The sequence below is a fragment of the Nomascus leucogenys genome, chromosome 21 (genome assembly GCF_006542625.1).
Source record: "Nomascus leucogenys isolate Asia chromosome 21, Asia_NLE_v1, whole genome shotgun sequence".
Taxonomy (NCBI): Eukaryota; Metazoa; Chordata; class Mammalia; order Primates; family Hylobatidae; genus Nomascus; species Nomascus leucogenys.
In genome coordinates, this window is record NC_044401.1 from 22,187,691 (window position 1) to 22,206,655 (window position 18,965).

The 18,965-nt window shown below is 43.4% G+C and overlaps 1 pseudogene; it reads left to right on the forward strand.

The window, feature by feature from the left end:
* Nucleotides 1-6,998: 6,998 nt before the first annotated feature.
* Nucleotides 6,999-7,725, forward strand: LOC100584912 (annotated as a pseudogene).
* Nucleotides 7,726-18,965: the final 11,240 nt, after the last annotated feature.

The following is an 18,965-nucleotide window of genomic DNA, read 5'->3' on the forward strand; positions in this document are numbered from 1 at the left end:
TTAATTATCCTGGAATCACAGAATTAATGTGTGGTGGCTGAAAACTGAGATGGAAATTTGCATGCAACAGGCAATTGGGCTAGTTTTGAAACTTTGAGAAATACAGCCACCTGTTGGACATAGTCTGGTATCACACTCTGTTCACCATTTGTTTTTTAATGTTCTTTGAGCGTGAAAAACTTTTGTTAATAACCAAAATGTAAAAAATAAATAAAAGCATAATTGTCACTATTAGAAAAAATAAAGATGATTAAAAACAGTTGAATGTCTTATTTTGTCTGCTTAAAGAATGAACCTGTGTATTAATAATGTGCTTTTCTAGATATAGTCTGAATAAGCTGAAAAGCTTTCATCATCATAAGAATAAGAACCAATTAATAAATAATTTTTTTAAAAAAGTTATTTCCTCACAAAATAGTAAAAGTAGGAATTTGTTATTTGTTCATTCCACTCCAGCACTGGCCTCTAGAGCAGCAGTTGGCAAATATTTTTGTAATGTGTTTCAGATAGTAAATAGTTTGGGCCTTGAAGGCCATAAGCTTCTTTCTCCTTTCCCTTTTATCCTTTTATTTTGGAAAGTTAAGCATCTTTATTTTACTTAATAAAAACTGTATATATTTAAGGTGTACAACATGGTGTTTTGATATACATATATTTAGTGAACTAATTACTACTGTCAAGCTAATTAACATATCCATCTCCACCTATTTACCTTTTTTGCATTTGTGGTGAGAATACTGAAGATCTACTCTCTTAGTAAATTTCAAGTATACTGTACAGTATTATTAACTATAGTACCAATGCTGTACATTGGTCTCTAGAATTTATTCATCCTACATAACTGAAACATTGTACCTTTTAACCGATATCATCTCATTTCCCCACCTCCCCAACAACACACAACCCCACCCCACTCCTGCCCCTGGTAACTATCAGCTACTCTCTGCTTCTAAGAATTTGATTTTTTTTTTAGATTCCACGTGTAAGTGAAATCATGTAGCATTTGTCTTTCTGTTCCTGTCTTATTTCACTTAGCATAATGTCCTCCAGGTTAATCCATGTGGTCACAGATGGCAGGATTTTGTATTTTTAAGGTTGAATAATGTTCCATTATATATGTACCACAGTTGTTTTTATCCATTGATCCTTGACAGACACTTAGGTTGTTTCCACATCTCGGCTATTGTGAATATGAGCTTCTATTGCAACTATTCAACTCTGCTGATTTAGCACAAAAGAAACCATACACAACGGGAAACAAATGTGCATAGCTGTATGACAATAAACCTTTACTGACAAAAACAGTTGACAGGCTAGATACAGCCCACAGGCTATAGTTTTCTTATACCCTCTTGTGATGGCTAATGTTGAGTGTCAAACTTGATTGGATTGAAGGATGCAAAGTATTGATCTTGTGTGTGTCTATGAGGGTATTGCCAAAGGAGATTAACATTTGAGTCAGTGGACTGGGAGAGGCAGACCCATCCTCAATCTGGGTGGGTACCATCTAATCAGCTGCCAGCACAGCTAGAAGAAAGCAGGCAGAAAAGGGTGGAAAGAGCAGACTTGCTGAGTCTTCTTGTCTCCATCCTTCTCCCATGCTGGATGCTTCCTGCCCTCAAACATCAGACTCCAACTTCTTCAGCTTTTGAGCTCTTGGACCCATACCAGTGCCAGGAGCTCTCAGGCCTTTGGCCACAGACTGAAGGCTGCACTATCAGCCTCCCTACGTTTGAGGCTTTTGGACTCAGGCTGGCTTCCTTGCTCCTCAGCTTGCAGATGGTGTACTGTGGGACTTCACTTTGTGATCATGTGTCAATACTCCTTTATAAGTTCCCCTTCATATACACATCTATCTTATTAGTTCTGTCCCTCTAGAGAACCCTGACTAATACACTGCTTTAAAGGCCTTTGCATTGGCTATTCCCTCTGCCTGAATCACTCTTCCCTCAAGTATTCACACAGCTTACTCACTCACTTCCACAAATCCTTGTTTAAAGTATCTCCTTTCCAATGAAGCCTACCCTAACTGCTCCACTTAAAATTGCAATCTGCAACCCTGCACCCCATCCCAGGTCTGAGAAACAACCTCACAGGCCGCTCACAACCAAAACACCCTCAGGCCAGCTGAGCAACTGTGCGTCCATGCTCCTGGCCAGAGAATAACCCCAGGACTGCAACCCCAGAGATCCAGACCCCAAGTCAGATGACCCACCATGTGCACCTGTCCTAAGAAACCTGGTGAGTCCTTCATCAGCAGAGCCACATGCCTGCTGCCACAAGCCCTTGCAGCCCAGGCCACTGAGAAACTCCCATATGTCATTGGTGTGAATTATGGCTGAAAAACTTATGTAGAGGCTATACTATTGCATCTACCTAGAACCAGAGGCAATGCACCCCATCTAACTGACATCCCCAAGTCCCATCCATATGAATAAGTGTTTCTCTACAAAACCTACTCCATAAAATTGGAAGAGGTGACTATTTCACCAGATGCATTGAAATCAAACTAGAAACACATAAAACATGAAAAAGCCAGGAAACATGATGCCTCCAAAAGAACACGGTAATTCTCCAGTAACAGGCCCCATGATAAAGAAACAAACAAAATGCCAGAAAAGTAGTTCAAAATAATAACCTTAAGGAAACTCAGTGAGATCCAAAGGAATACAGATAGACAATTCAACAAAATAAAATTGCAACCCTCTACTTCTCTTGCTTTATTTTTTTCATAACAGTTAACTCATTTTAATGTATTACATTATGTTCATTGGAGCCTATCTCTCCCAACCATAACATAAGCTCCATGGCCAACACTTAAAGCAGTGCCTGGCATGTAATAGATACTCAAGAAATATTTGTTGAACAAAAAGATGATTTATTCACATTTGCTCCAAAAACAATTAACAACACTAATTTTGTTTAAGAATGTGACTCCTGGCCAGGCGTGGTGGTTCACACCCATAATCCCAGCATTTTGGGAGGCCGAGGGAAGCAGATCACCTGAGGTCAAGAGTTCAGGACTGGCCTGGTTAACATGGTGAAACCCCATCTCTACTAAAAATACAAAATTAGTTGGGCATGGTGGTGCACGCCTGTAATCCCAGCAACTTGGGAGGCAGAGGCAGGAGAATCATTTGAACCCAAGTGATCCTGCAGTGAGCCAGGATCATGCCACTGCACTCCAGCCAGGCTTGCATATAATTTCAAAAGTTTTATAAATCTCTTTGCTTTACTCATGAACGTAGTAGAAATGTCATTTTTTAAATCAGAATATCAATGAATATATTGCCCACTGTAGTCCCCAAAACTATGTTATCATTTTATTTAAATCTTACAATATTCTTATTACATAGACAATATTATCACCACTTCATAGATGACAAAACTAATTCTAAAAAATGTCAGTTACTTGCTCATAGTCACAAGGTAGTAAGAGAATGGTCTAGGATCCATGTGTCTTGATTTTAAAGCCAGTTTTCTTTTCCTGACAATGCAACTGTCAGCCAACCTTGCCTCATTCCAAGGGTCTTGAGGACTCCTTTCTCCATAGCTGAATTAGCTTCAGCAACATCTCAATCCCTAGGACAAATTTGACTTCAGATAAAAAGGATTTAATGAGCTTTGACCCAAATTTGTAGAGGTCAACGTCATTCACTTTGCATTTAAGACACTTACTTATTTTCCTCAGTTTTGATAACTTGGCTTCTTATTTGGCTCAACTACCAGATTCCCATCTCTAATTAGTTGGTTCTGAATACCTTATAAACTGTTTTACACTCAGTTCCTTGCCTTTGTGTGGAGACAGTACTGGCTCTTAATAGTCTCTCCGAAGATCTTCGTTCCCACCCACAGGCTGAGGCTCTGCTTTCTGATAACCAGTGTCCTAGGTGCTGACTGTTTCCTACGCCAGATTTCCAAATATCATTCACTCCAATCTTATGCTCTGTTTACGAGCAGGACAATCTCAGTTTTTTGGAGAACCTTTCCCCCAAATATAATTACAATTCCTTTCCTATATTTCTTCTGTATACAGTCTGTAGCCTCTATCATCTTGATATCATTCTCTCCTTTTGTGCAAGTTTAGGTACCTCCAAAGTACCTCTACCAAAACAGAATTTGGCATATGAGGCATAAAAGCCAATTCTGCTTTCTGCTGAGGAGTTTTAGCTAAAATGTGACCAAAGGCTCTTTTGTGGTTAAGCGCTTTTCTCTGAGGTAAGGCTCCCAAGTGGGAAGAATGCTGATCATGCTTCCTGCTACACTGTCTACTGACTTATTACTAAAGAAGACAATTCAACATAGATTGATAGCAATGACGACTGAGTGAAAAAGTAAAAGCTGAGCTGTAACATGAAGGAAGAAATAATGAAGCTAGATAAAAAATTGGAGAAATCAGAAACAATTAACAGAAAATTAGAATGGTTCTATAAAATCTCCAGCCTATGTGATTAGAGGAATAGTGGTTCCACTGCATAGAGAAAAGTAGCTGGAAAGTACTGTCAATGTTGGAGTAAAGATAAATTCACTTAACAAATGGAGATTATGTTAGAATATAAATATATATCAAATTGAATATAAAAATTAGTGTCTTCCACCACATAGCATTCTAGAATTTCAAAACTTGTTTTTGCATTTATTTAGTGTCACACAAGGCAACCTGAGATGAATAAATTTCAACATATTTATCCTTTGACAAGTGAAACTGAGGCCTAAAGAAGAAAATAACTAAAATTCCGCAGACCTTGTGTATGAACCCAATACTTGGGACACCTTATGCTTTCTATTTGATCATTTGGCCTCTCAGGCCAACTACAACAATTGACAACTTTATCTGAATGTAATTCAGCCAAAGTCATTTAGTCAATAAAATATAGAGGGAATTGGACCAAGTGGCTTGTTAAGAGCAGAACTGATAGTTCATAATAAAATATAAGGGTCGTAAACTCAAAGTTTAAAAGCTCTGATATTTTCTTTTATGAAAGAGAGAATAAAATAGATGGGATAAAATACAAAGTAAAAGTATTCCAGGGGTAATTTGGCCAATCTGTCTTTCTCCAAACATCTACAAATTTCTATTAACTTTATTAAACTCCATGACCAAAAAGCCAGCCTCTGTACTTTCCCATCACAAACAACCAAAAAATTCATTTTACATGATTATTTTATTTTGAATGTCAGTGATATGAATTATTATCTTTAAAATGGTCCAGTTAGTTACATTTTAAGCCAATATTTGCTTGTACTTTTGTTTAATTTCCAAAACAATGAAAGTATTTTGCCCTCTGGAGTGTTTCTAATAAAGATAATGGTATTTTAGAAATAAATCAATACTTGGTACTTACATAAAAGTTTTCACCTGAGAAGTGCAGCATGTCTTGGTGTTACATTATTATTTCACCGACCTCTGTTTATTTTGGCTAATGGGAGACACTGTTCTCACTTTACCAGAAGAGAAACCAAAGTCCAGGACCTGTCTAATGAAACAATGAATTAACGACAGTTTTTGGAAGAGGAATCAGTACGTTTGATTTCCAAGGTTTAAACAGATTTGTGATGCCAGGATATAATCCTTGTCCAACATGAAAGTTTGCCTTCCCACCCCAGGGGCCAAAGACACAGGAGAAGTTGGCATTCTTATGACATTTTAGTAAGAAGTGTTTCTTTTTCATTATATGATCCCAAGCCTTTACAACTCCAAAGAAAATGATTCAAGGTACTTAGGATAAGGAAGAAACTCCCATGGCTTGGAAAACTTTTCACAAAAATTATTTTCTAACCAGTATTTAGTAGATGTTCATTGACAATAATTTTCTGTTTTCACCAGAGTTTAAGATTATGAGAATGCTACCACAGATAGAAAAAGAACAAAGGGTTAGTCTGGGGAGAAAGATAATAAACCTTGATTTAAACAAAGTCTCTCCTGATCAAGCCCTCTTTATTCCATTTGAAGTCTCTTCAAAAATCGTTTTTGCCTCTATCTTCTTCCTTGCCCTTTCTGAAAATAATGAGTCCAAGGGTATTTGATGAACTCAGCAAGGTAGATGTCCATGCCAGAGAGTGGGGAGCAAAGTGGACCTGAGTGTGCAAAAAGGGCATCCATGCAGGGTGTCAGCCCATTAGGAGCTATGAGATCCCAAGCAGGATGCAAAGAGCATCCGTGTAGGTGCAGGGAGACAGGATGACCTAGGGGCTTGGTTCCAAGGTGGGATTAAAGGGGCTATTTGTGCAGAGTATCAGAGCTTGAGAGAGGTGTCAAGGGTGTCCATGTGAGGACTGACCCAGAACGAGGTGTCAGAGCACAAGTAAGGTGAGAAGGTCATCTTGGCTGAAAGACAGCCTAGCTCAGGTTATCATCAAACAGGATAAGGAGGGTTTCCAGGCTGGGGTCCCTCAGCATGGGGTTTAAACTTGAGCAGAGAGAGAAGGGTGTCCATGCAGAACAGGGAATATCAGAGCCCAGCATATAGGTGAGCCCAGCATAATGGTGAGGAAGCCAGGCATATCTAGATGGGGCATCATTGGTGACAGTGCCAATGAGAGATTGGACACCTGGGAGATTTCACAGACACACACACACACACTCACACACGCTTTGAAGAGGGAGCCAGTTTTCTCATTGTCAAAAAAGGGAAGTACAAATGTGGAAAGAAAACTAGAATAAAGTCCTGTGTCATTGGATTAGAACTGAAGATGATAGATGGGTAAATAGATACATTAAGAAAACATTTTACTTGGCATTTTATAAGCTCCCAGTAATTTGTGTTCCCAAATTCATGTAAACTTTTTTGATCACTGAATGTTTAGGTTGTGAGAAGAATGTGCTTAATAAAGAGAATATGGTTTTTAGATTCAGGCTCAAGTAATATCTTGGGTTCAAAATTTATCTCAACCATTGGGTGATTTTATATAATCATGGTGAAAACTCTGGGACACAAAATAAACAAACTGCAAAATATTTTTAAGTTTTTCTGAGAGACGTATCAAGGCCGGACAAGATGGCTCCCGATTGTCAGAATTCCTGTCCGCGCCTAGCGTCAGCCCCGCCGAAAGTATCGCCCCCTCGTCAAACTGCTCGCGCCCCAGAGGCCTCATGGAGCCCCGGCTCAGCCTCGGGCCTTGGCCCCCAAAGAAAGCCACTCCGACCTGTTTGAGATGGGCTTAGTTCCCGCTCCCGTCCTACTGCCCCCAGGCGCTGGACAGCCTCAGAAAGAGGACAAGTCTGCATGGAAAAATAATCGCACAACTGAGCCTTCTGGGAGATGTAGTTCGGAGCTGGGAAGGCGGTTGGACCCTCCGAAAGTCATCTTAATTGCTCTCACAGATAAGCCGGCGCTGGGCTGCAGGCCTGAGTACTGTGCGCCCAGAGTGCGCAGGCGCAAACATCCTCGGTTGCTGTTTTGGCCTCTTTGTTCGGACGTGAATTTTGTTTAGTGCTCCTTAGTGCAGAGGGGTTATGGGACCAGAGGTTGTGAGACTCAAAACTGGTTGGGGACGCAGAAGGGGTGTAAACCAGGAACCTGTGACGTGATGGGGGGAGGTCGAAGGGAAAGGAATCGCCAAACGTGGGATGGGTTTGGAGAGGCAGAAAGAGAGGAGTCTGAAATTGCAAAGGGCAGGTGTTACTCTGACTTCTGTGTGCTTTGTGATAAATGAGTGGGACAGGAAGTAAGAGGAGTTTCACTTTCTCCTTCTGCAATTATTTGTGTACTTGGACTAAGTGTATCTCATGGCCAGTATTTGACTGCTTTTGACCTATAAAGGTATTTTGTACACAGTCATGCATAGTTTAATAATAAGGATATATTCTGGCCGGGTGCAGTGGTTCACGCCTGAAATCCCAGCACTTTGGGAGACTAAGGGGTTTGAGACCAGCCTGGGCAACATGGTGTAAACCCCGTCTATACTAAAAATGCAAAAATTAGCTGGGCGTGGTGGTGTGCGCCTGTAGTCCCAGCTACTCGGGAGGCTGAGGCGGGAGAATCGCTTGAACCCAGGAGGCAGAGGTTGCGGTGAGCCAAGATTGCGCCACTGCACTCCAGCCTGGGCGACAGAGTGAGACTTGGTCTCAAAAAAAAAAGGATACATTCTGAGAAATGCGTTGTTGGGCAATTTCATCATTGTGTAATAATTTCATCATTATAGAGTGTACTGACACAAACCTAGACGGTATAGCTGACTGAACACTTAGGCTATATGGTATAACCTGTTGCTCTTAAACTACAAAGCCATACAGCATGTTACTGTACTGAATACAGTACATGTACTGAATACAGTTGGAACATTGTAGGGACCAGCCCCACAAGGTCTGTGGGTTTTTCTCCCCGTGTGCAGAAACAAGAGGTGGTAGAAATAAAACAAGAGGTGGTAGAAATAAAGACACAAGACAAAGAGATAAAAGACAGCTGGGCCCAGGGGGACCACTACCACCAAGACGCAGAGACTGATAGTGGCCCCGAATGCCAGGCTGCACTGTTATTTATTGGATACAAGACAAGGGGGCAGGGTAAGGAGTGTGAGCCATCTCCAATGATAGGTAAGGTCACGTGGGTCACGTGTCCACTGGACAGGGGGCCCTTCCCTGTTTGGCAGCTGAGGCGGAGAGAGCGAGAGAGAGAGAGAAGACAGCTTATGCATTATTTCTGCATATCACAGACTTTTAGTACTTTCACTAATTTTGTTACTGCTATCTAGAAGGCAGAGCCCAGGTGTACAGGATGGAACATGAAAGCGGACCAGTAGCTAGCTAGCTTCCTTCCTTCCTTCCTTTTTCTTTCTTTCTTTCTTTCTTCCCTCTGTGGCCCAGGCTGGAGTACACTCGGCTCGCTGCAGACTCCCTGCGTCCGGCTCCCGTGATTCTCCTGCCCTGGCCTGCGGGCTGCCTGGAATTGCCACCGCGCGCCACCACCCCTCCCTCGTTTTTCCCCTTTGGCTGGAGGCGCGGTTTCACCATGTCGGCCAGGCTGGTCTCCAGATCCTGACCTCCAGTGCTCTGCCCGCCTCGGCCTCCCGAGGTGCTGGGACTGCAGACTGAGGCTCACTCATTCGGTGCTCGGTGTTGCCCAGGCTGGAGTGCGGTGGCGTGGTCTTGGCTCGCTGCAGCCTCCGCCTCCCAGCCGCCTGCCTTGGCCTCCCAGGGTGCTGGGATTGCAGCCTCTGCCCTGCTGCCGCCCTGTCTGGGAGGTAGGGAGCGTCTCTGCCTGGCCGCCCATCGTCTGGGTTATGAGGAGCTCCTCTGCTCGGCCGCCCCGTCTGGGAGGTGAGGAGCGCCTCTGCCCAGCCGCCACCCTGTCTAGGAAGTGAGGAACGTCTCTGCCTGGCCGCCCATTGTCTGGGATGTGAGGAGCGCCTCTGCCCGGCCGCCCATCATCTGGGATGTGAGGAGCGCCTCTGCCCGGCCGCCCCGTCTGGGAAGTGAGGAGCGCCTCAGCCCAGCTGCCCCATCTGGGAAGTGAGGAGCGCCAGTGCCCGGCCGCCCCTTCTGGGATGTGAGGAGCGCCTCTGCGCGGCCACCCCGTCTGGGAAGTGAGGAGGGCCTCTGCCCGGCTGCCCACCGTCTGGGAAGTGAGGAGCGCCTCTGCCCGGCCGCCCCGTCTGGGAAGTGAGGAGTGCCTCTGCCCGGCCACCCCTTCTGGGAAGTGAGGAGCCCCTCTGCCCGGCCGCCACCCCGTCTAGGAAGTGAGGAGCGTCTCTGCGTGGCCAACCCATCTGGGAAGTGAAGAGTGCCTCTGCCCAGCCGCCCCGTCTGGGAAGAAGTGAGGAGCGCCTCTGCCCGGCCCCCCATCGTCTGGGATGTGAGGAGCGCCTCTGCCTGGCCACCCCGTCTGGGAAGTGAGGAGCCCCTCTGCCCAGCCGCCACCCCATCTAGGAAGTGAGGAGCGTCTCTGCCTGGCTGCCCTGTCTGGGAAGAAGTGAGGAGCGCCTCTGCCCAGCCGCCCCATCTGGGAAGTGAGGAGCGCCTCTGCCCGGCCGCCCCGTCCGGGAAGTGAGGAGCGCCTCTGCCCGGCCGCCCCGTCGGGGAAGTGAGGAGCGCCTCTGCCCGGCCGCCCCGTCCGGGAAGTGAGGAGCGCCTCTGCCCGGCCGCCCCGTCCGGGAAGTGAGGAGCGCCTCTGCCCGGCCGCCCCGTCCGGGAAGTGAGGAGCGCCTCTGCCCGGCCGCCCCGTCCGGGAAGTGAGGAGCCCCTCTGCCCGGCCGCCACCCCATCTAGGAAGTGAGGAGCGTCTTTGCCCGGCCGCCCCTTCTGGGATGTGAGGAGCACCTCTGCCTGGCCGCCCCGTCTGGGATGTGGGGAGCGCCTCTGCCCGGCCGCCCCGTCTGGGAGGTCTACCACAGAGGCCAGAAGCAATGTGGGGGCTGGATGTGGTGGCTCACGCCTGTAGTCCCAGTACTCTGGGAGGCTGAGGCGGGTTGATCACTTGAGGCTAGGAGCTAGAGACCAGCCTGGCCAACATGGCGAAACATGAAAAATACAACTGTCAAACCAACCAATGAACCAAGCGAGGACAAAACAGGTCTACCCTGGAGTCATACTCTAATTTTTTCTATTTTCCTCCCTTTCTGATCCTTTATCCCACTTTCTTTTTGTTCCTCTTCCTTCTCCTTCTTCTTTGTCAAATAGAGGATTGAGTTATTATCATTGATCCATACAAAGTCCCTTTCTCATTTATTTTCTTTAATTCCCACTCCCCATTTCTATTCCCCGTCTTCCCATGTGCAACCTTCCTAATATGTTTGATATGCATCTTTTTGTTCGTATGTACTTTTAGAAAATGTTTATTGTTTTGTGTGCAAAAAAATAAAAATTTAAAAATTACAAAAAAAAAAAAAAAAAAAAAAAGTTTTTCTAAGACAGCAGTTCTCAACCAAGGGTGATTTTTCCGGTATTCTGATCTCAGGGACATTTGACAGTGTCTAGAGATGTTTTTGGTTGTTACAACTGGGGGTTGCTAATGGTATCCAGTGGGTGAAGGTGAGGGATGCTGCTAAACATCTTGCAGTGCACAGGACAGCCCCTACAACAAAGAATTATTGTTACAGGCTGAATTGCATCCTCTCAAAATTCATGTACTGAAGAAAAAACTTTTGTACCTGAGAATGTGACTCTATTTGGAGATAGAGCCTTTCAAGAAATGACTAAGTTAAAATGAGGTCTTTTGGGAGAGGGAGTCCTAATCCATCTCATTGATGTCCTTATAAGAAGAGGAAATTTGCACACAGAGATACCAGAAATGTGCTTCCACAGAGGAAAGACATGTGAGGATACAATGAGAAGGTGACTACCTGCAAACCAAGAAGAGAGGCCTCAGAAGAAACCAAACCTGCTGACACCTTTAAACCTCTAGAACTCTGAGAAAATCTATTCCTGTTGTTTAAGCCACCCAGTCTGTGATATTTGGTAATGGCAGCCCTAGCAAACTCATGCAATTCTTCAGCCCAAAATGCCAAAAGTGCCAAGGTTGAGAAACTCTGGTTTAATATATGCAGAAATAGTCCTGACAAGAATATTTACGTGTGGGTGATACAGTTTAAATATGTTTCCCAGCCCAAATCTCATGTGGAATTGTAATCCCCAGTGCTGGAGGTGGGGCCCAGTGGGAGGTGATTGGACCATGGGGGCAGTTTCTCCTGAAGGGTTTAACGCCATCTACTGGTGCTGTCCTCACAACAGTGAGTGAGTTCTCACAAAATCTGGTAGTTGAAAAGTGGGTAGCACCTCCCCTGCTTGCTTTCCTGCTCCTGCCTTCACCATGTGATGTGTCTCCTCTCCCTTCACCTTCTGCCATGACTGTAAGCTTTCTGAGGCCTCCCAAGAAGCCAAGCAGATGCCAGTACCATGCTTCCTGTACAGCCTGTGGAACTGTGATTCAATCAAACCTCTTTTCTGTATAATTACCCCATCTCAGGCATTTCTTTATAGCAAGGAGAGAACAGACTAATTCGGTGGGAAAGACAACCTGGCTAATATTCGTCATTAAAATGGCAAACAGAAGGAAAGAGATAAAACAGTTTTGCCTCCACAAAAAATAGAACAAGAAATAGTGAATAAAAATCATTCCCCAGGACTTTATGTAAAGGATGGGCCGGTGCAGTTAAAATTCTCTTTTCGGGCTGTAAAATTATTAAAAAGGCTGTAAAATTATTAAAAATATATAATCAGTCTGATTTCAGGGTAAGTATATTTTTACTTCTTTGAATTTTTAGAATAAAACGAAATCTGGAACACTCAAGAATTTGATATCTACATGCATTTTCTCAAAATATTTTCACCCAAAAGACTAAGGAAACCCAATCTTGACTTAATTCCAAAGTTACTTTCCTTTGGTTTACAAAGAATATCTTCCTTGATACCACATATTTATTAGAGCTTTCATAAAAGTTCAAATGTGCTATACAATCTAATTTCTTCTTTGTCAGCACAAAAGCCCTCGAAATACATTATAAATATATACGCAAAAGCTAAAACTATAAAATGTCTAGAAAAACATAGAAAAAATCATTGTGACTTTCAGTTGGCAAAAATTCTTACTCAGACACAAAAAGCACCACTTTTATAAGTGGTGCTTAAAAGAAAGCAATGATTAGCTCAACTCCAGCAAATTTTTATATTTTTGTTTTTTGAAAGACTCTATTGAGAAAATTGAAAGATGAGGCACTTGAGATTGGGAGATAATTTTTTGTTTTGTTTTGTTTTGTTTTGAGATGGAGTCTTGCTCTATCGTCCAGGCTGGAGTGCAGTGGCGCTATCTTGGCTCACTGCAAGCTCTGCCTCCCAGGTTCAGGCCATTCTCCTGCCTCAGCCTCCCGAGTAGCTGGGACTACAGGTATCTGCCACCACACCTGGCTAATTTTTTGTATTTTTAGTAGAGACGGGGTTTCACCATGTTAGCTAGGATGGTCTCAATCTCCTGACCTTGTGATCCACCCACCTCGGCCTCCCAAAGTGCTGAGATTACAGGTGTCAGCCACCATGCCCAGCCAAGAAAATATTTTTAATACATATGTCTGACAAAGGACTTGCATCCAGAACATGAAAGCACTCTTACAATTCAATAAGGAAAAGCAAACAGCTTCACTAACATGTCCAAAATGTTTGAACACAACAAAAGAAGATATTTTAATGATAAACACATAAAAAAGTAACCACATCATTAGTTATCAACGCAATGAAAATTAAAACTATAGCAAGACACCACTACATACCCATTCAAATAGCTAAAATTTAAAAGACTGATATTACTGGCTGGGCGCAGTGGCTTACGGCTGCAATTCCAGCACTTTGGGAGGCGAAGGCAGGTGGATCACTTGAGGTCAGGAGTTAGAGACGACCCTGGCAAACATGATGAAACTCCATCTCTACAAAAATACAAAAAAATTTAGCTGGGCATGATGGTGCACTCCTGTAATCCCAGCTACTTGGGAGGCTGAAACAGGAGAATCACTTGAACGCAGGAAGCAGAGGTTGCAGTGAGCCAAGATCGTGCCATTGCACTCCAGCCCGGGCAACAGAGCAAGACTTCATCTCAAAAAAAAAAAAAAAAAAAAATACTGATATTACCAAGTCTCACTGAGGGTGAAGCAACTGAAATTCATACATTGCTGGTAGGTGAATAAACTGTTAATGCCATTTTGGGGGGGTGGAGCCAAGAGGGCCGAATAGGAACACCTCCCGTCTACAGCTCCCAGCCTGAGCGACACAGAAGATGGGTGATTTCTGCATTTCTGTTTGAGGTACCAGTTTCATCTCACTAGGGAGTGCCAAACAGTGGATGCAGGACAGTCGGTGAAGTGCACCGTGCGCGAGCCGAAGCAGGGAGAGGCACTGCCTCACTCAGGAAGTGCAAGGTGTCAGGGAGTTCCCTTTCCTAGGCAAAGAAAGGGGTAACAGATGGCACCTGGAATATCGGGTCAGTCCCACCCTAATACTGCGCTTTTCCAACGGGCCTGGAAAACGGCACACTAGGAGATTGTGTCCCGCACCTGGCTCGGAGGGTCCTATGCCCACGGAGTCTCGCTGACTGCTAGCACAGCAGTCTGAGATCAAACTGCAAGGTGGCAGCAAGGCTGGGGGAGGGGCGCCCGCCATTGCCCAGGCTTGCTTAGGTAAACAAAGCAGCCAGGAAGCTCGAACTGGGTGGAGCCCACCACAGCTCAAGGAGGCCTGCCTGCCTCTGTAGGCTCCACCTCTGGGGGCAGGGCACAGACAAACAAAAACTCAGCAGGAACCTCCACAGACTTCAATGTCCCTGTCTGACTGACAGCTTTAAAGAGAGTAGTGGTTCTCCCAGCACGCAGCTGGAGATCTGAGAACGGACAGACTGCCTCCTAAAGTGGGTTCCTCACCCCCAAGCAGCCTAACTTGGAGGCAGCCCCCAGTAGGGACAGACTGACACCTCACTCGGCCGGGTACTTCTCTGAGACAAAACTTCCAGAGGAACTATCAGACAGCTGAATTTGTGGTCTCACGAAAATCCACTGTTCTGCAGCCACCTCTGCTGACACCCAGCCAAACAGGGTCTTGAGTGGACCTCTAGTAAAATCCAACAGACCTGCAGCTGAGGCTCCTGTCTGGTAGAAGGAAAACTGACAAACAGAAAGGACACCCACACCAAAAACCCATCTGTACATCACCATCATCAAAGACCAAAAGTAGATAAAACCACAAAGATGGGGAAAGAACAGAGCAGAAAAACTGGAAACTCTAAAAAGCAGAGCACCTCTCCTCCTCCAAAGGAACGCAGTTCCTCACCAGCAATGGAACAAAGCTGGATGGAGGATGACTTTGACGAGTTGAGAGAAGAAGGCTTCAGATGATCAAACTACTCCGAGCTACGGGAGGAAATTGAAAACAACAGCAAAGAAGTTAAAAACTTTGAAAAAAAATTAGAAGAATGGATAACTAGAATAACCAATGGAGAGAAGGGCTTAAAGGAGCTGATGGAGCTGAAAGTCAAGTATCAAGAACTACGTGAAGATTGCAGAAGCCTCGGTAGCAGATGCGATCAACTGGAAGAAAGGGTATCGCTGATGGAAGATGAAATGAATGAAATGAAGCGAGAAGGGAAGTTTAGAGAAAAAAGAAGAAAAAGAAATGAACAAAGCCTCCAAGAAATTTGGGTCTATGTGAAAAGACCAAACCTACGTCTGATTGGTGTACCTGAAAATGATGGGGAGAATGGAACCAAGTTGGAAAATACTCTGCAAGATATAATCCAGGAGAACTTCCCCAATCTAGCAAGGCAGGCCAACATTCAGATTCAGGAAATACAGAGAATGCCACAAAGATACTCCTCGAGAAGAGCAACTCCAAGACACATAATTGTCAGATTCACCAAAGTTGAAATGAAGGAAAAAATGTTAAGGGCAGCCAGAGAGAAAGGTCGGGTTACCCACAAAGGGAAGCCCATCAGACTAACAGCTGATCTCTCGGCAGAAACTCTACAAGCCAGAAGAGAGTGGGGGCTGATATTCAACATTCTTAAAGAAAAGAATTTTCAACCCAGAATTTCATATCCAGCCAAACTAAGCTTCATAAGTGAAGGAGAAATAAAATACTTTACAGACAAGCAAACACTGAGTGATTTTGTCACCAAGAGGCCTGCCCTAAAAGAGCTCCTGAAGGAAGCACTAAACATGGAAAGGAACAACTGGCACCAGCCCCTGCAAAAACATGCCAAATTGTAAAGACCATCGAGGCTAGGAAGAAACTGCATAAACTAACGAGCAAAATAACCAACTAACATCATAATGACAGGATCAGATTCACACATAACAATATTAACTTTAAATGTAAATGGGCTAAATGCTCCAATTAAAAGATACAGACTGGCAAACTGGATAAGGAGTCAGGACCCATCAGTGTGCTGTATTAAGGAAACCCATCTCACGTGCAGAGACACACATAGACTCAAAATAAAGGGATGGAGGAAGATCTATCAAGCAAATGGAAAACAAAAAAAGGCAGGGGTTGCAATCCTAGTCTCTGATAAAATAGACTTTAAACCAACAAAGATCAAAAGAGACAAAGAAGGCCATTACATAATGGTAAAGGGATCAATTCAACAAGAAGAGCTAACTATCCTAAATATATGTGCACCCAACACAGGAGCACCCAGATTCATAAAGCAAGTCCTGAGTGACCTACGAACGGACTTAAACTCCCACACAATAATAATGGGAGATTTTAACACCCCACTGTCAACATTAGACAGATCAACGAGATAGAAAGTTAACAAGGATACCCAGGAATTGAACTCAGCTCTGCACCAAGCAGACCTAATAGACATCTACAGAACTCTCCACCCCAAATCAACAGAATATACATTTTTTTCAGCACCACACCACACCTATTCCAAAATTGACCACATAGTTGGAAGTAAAGCTCTCCTCAGCAAATGTAAAAGAACAGAAATTATAACAAACTGTCTCTCAGACCACAGTGCAATCAAACTAGAACTCAGGATTAAGAAACTCACTCAAAACCGCTCAACTACATGGAAACTGAACAACCTGCTCCTGAATGACTACTGGGTACATAACGGAAATGAAGGCAGAAATAAAGACGTACTTTGAAACCAATGAGAACAAAGACACAACATACCAGAATCTCTGGGACACATTCAAAGCAGTGTGTAGAGGGAAATTTATTGCACTCAATGCCCACAAGAGAAAGCAGGAAAGATCCAAAATTGACACCCTAATATCAAAATTAAAAGAACTAGAAAAGCAAGAGCAAACACATTCAAAAGCTAGCAGAAGGCTAGAAATAACTAAAATCAGAGCTGAACTGAAGGAAATAGAGTCACAAAAAACCCTTCAAAAAAGTAATGAATCCAGGAGCTGGTTTTTTGAAAAGATGAACAAAATGGATAGACCACTAGCAAGACTAATAAAGAAGAAAAGAGAGAAGAATCAAACAGATGCAATAAAAAATGAAAAAGGGGATATCACCACCGATCCCACAGAAATACAATCTACCATCAGAGAATACTACAAACACCTCCATGCAAATAAACTAAGAAATCTAGAAGAAATGGATAAATTCCTTCACAAATACACCCTCCCAAGACTAAACCAGGAAGAAGTTGAATCTCTGAATAGACCAATAACAGGTTCTGAAATTGTGGCAATAATCAATAGCTTACCAACCAAAAAGAGTCCAGGACCTGATGGATTCACAGCCAAATTCTACCAGAGGTACAAGGAGGAAGTGGTCCCATTCCTTCTGAAACTATTCCAATCAACAGAAAAAGAGGGAATCCTCCCTAACACATTTTATGAAGCCAGCATCATCCTGATACCAAAGCCTGGCAGAGGCATAACCAAAAAAGAGAATTTCAGACCAGTATCCTTGATGAACATTGATGCAAAAATCCTCAATAAAATACTGGTAAACCGAATCCAGCAGCACATCAAAAAGCTTATACACCATGATCAAGTGGGCTTCATCCCTGGGATGCAAGGCTGGTTCAACATATGCAAATCAATAAATGTAATCCAGCATATAAACAGAACCAATGACAAAAACCACATGATTATCTCAATAGATGCAGAAAAGGCCTTTGACAAAATTCAACAACCCTTCATGCTAAAAACTCTCAATAAATTAGGTATTGATGGGACATATCTCAAAATAATAAGAGCTATCTATGGCAAACCCACAGCCAATATCACACTGAATGGGCAAAAACTGGAAGCATTTTCTTTGAAAACTGGCACAAGACAGGGATGCCCTCTCTCACCACTCCTATTCAACATAGTGCTGGAAGTTCTGGCCAGAGCAATCAGGCAGGAGAAGGAAATAAAGGGTATTCAATTAGGAAAAGAGGAAGTCAAATTGTCCCTGTTTGCAGATGACATGATTGTATATCTAGAAAACCCCATCGTCTCAGCCCAAAATCTCCTTAAGCTGATTAGCAACTTCAGCAAAGTCTCAGGATACAAAATCAATGTACAAAAATCACAAGCATTCTTGTACACCAATCACAGACAAACAGAGAGCCAAATCATGAGTGAACTCCCATTCACAATTGCTTCAAAGGGAATAAAATACCTGGGAATCCAACTTACAAGGGATGTTGAGGACCTCTTCAAGGAGAACTACAAACCATTGCTCAATGAAATAAAAGAGGATACAAACAAATGGAAGAACATTCCATGCTCATGGGTTGGAAGAATCAATATCGTGAAAATGGCCACACTGCCCAAGGTAATTTATAGATTTAATGCCATCCCCATCAAGCTACCAATGATTTTCTTCACAGAATTGGAAAAAACTACTTTAAAGTTCATATGGAACCAAAAAAGAGCCCACATTGCCAAGTCAATCCTAAGCTAAAAGAACAAAGCCGGAGGCATCATGCTACCTGACTTCAAACTATACTACAAGGCTACAGTAACCAAAACAGCATGGTACTGGTACCACAACAGAGACATAGATCAATGGAACAGAACAGAGGCCTCTGAAATGATGCCGCATATCTACAACTATCTGATCTTTGAGAAACCTGACAAACCAGCTCCTGGATTCATTAATTTTTTGAAGGGTTTTTTGTGTCTGGATCCCTTCCTTACACCTTATAGAAAAATTAATTCAAGATGGATTAAAGACTTACATGTTAGACCTAAAACCATAAAAACCCTAGAAGAAAACCTAGGCAATACCATTCAGGACATAGGTGTGGGCCAGGACTTCATGTCTAAAACACCAAAAGCAATGGCAACAAAAGCCAAAATTGACAAATGGGATCTACTTAAACTAAAGAGCTTCTGCACAGTAAAAGAAACTACCATCAAAGTGAACAGGCAACCTACAGAATGGGAGAAAATTTTTGCAACCTACTCATCTGACAAAGGGCTAATATCCAGAATCTACAATGAACTCCAACAAATTTACAAGAAAAAACAACCCCATCAAAAAGTGGGCAAAGGACATGAACAGACACTTCTCAAAAGAAGACATTTATGCA